Below are 852 nucleotides of genomic sequence, written 5' to 3'. Positions count from 1 at the left end.
TTCTTATAAATCTCCTAAAATGTAAATTGCCTCTCCATACATTCAAACATAGTAGGCAATTTATCAATTTTTTTCCCCTTGGGGGCACCCCTCCTGTAACTCTCTGTCCTTTTGTTTCAACCTGATTCTGTTATGGAAACACCAGGGGTTCCACCTAGGTCCTGTTGCTCACTGAACAGAACGCCAAACATTGAGAGAGATTGTTGCCAAGGAAGAAGGCTTTAACAGGGTGCTACAGCCTAGGAGATCAGAGATCAGTCTCAAATCCGCCTCCCTGATGGACTAAACTTAGGGGTTTATATAGCAGGGAAGAAATGTAACAATGTGGAGGAAAACAGGAAATAGGGAGAGATAAGGAAGCAATCATGATGAATGAAGGGTCTGCCATCTCACTGCCCAGTGCAATGATTTGGTGAGTTGCAGTTCTTTGATACTATTTTTTGAGAGGCCTGAGGGTCTTTTCCCAGGAAAGGAACTCAGATAAAACAAATTTAAGCTTTGCCCAGTGGCAGTATTGTAGCCAATGAGGTTTATCCGAGGCGTGACTATTGCTAATTGAAAACTTTTCCCAATACCCCGCCGTGACGACTTGAAATATAGTTGACATTGGCAATTTTTGGCAGTCTCTACAGGGACTGAATAAAAAAAAAAATTTTTAAACAAACAAAAAAACAAATGTAAATTTCAAGCTTTAGCACCAGAAGAGTCAATTTCTATGTTTATCCAAAATAAAACAAAACAAAAATCTGTCTATGGGATTATTGGGTCAGTTTCAATTCAATAGCACCCCAGGCCTGCAGATCACTGTCACTGCAGGCCCTAGCCATCAGCATGGGCAATGCCTTCCCATGC

The 852-nt window shown here is 41.2% G+C and overlaps 1 non-coding gene across 1 annotated transcript; it reads left to right on the top strand.

Annotated features, from left to right (window-relative positions):
• The first annotated feature begins 494 nt into the window (after window positions 1-494).
• LOC135272808 (U4 spliceosomal RNA) lies at window positions 495-635 on the top strand. The gene has a single exon (XR_010340768.1). It is a non-coding gene; the product is annotated as a U4 spliceosomal RNA (small nuclear RNA).
• Window positions 636-852: the final 217 nt, after the last annotated feature.

Source organism: Aotus nancymaae, unplaced genomic scaffold, assembly GCF_030222135.1.
Source record: "Aotus nancymaae isolate 86718 unplaced genomic scaffold, 86718_ANA_hifiasm-v0.15.2.pri h1tg000131l, whole genome shotgun sequence".
Lineage (NCBI taxonomy): Eukaryota > Metazoa > Chordata > Mammalia > Primates > Aotidae > Aotus > Aotus nancymaae.
This window is presented reverse-complemented; position numbering and strand designations above follow the sequence as displayed.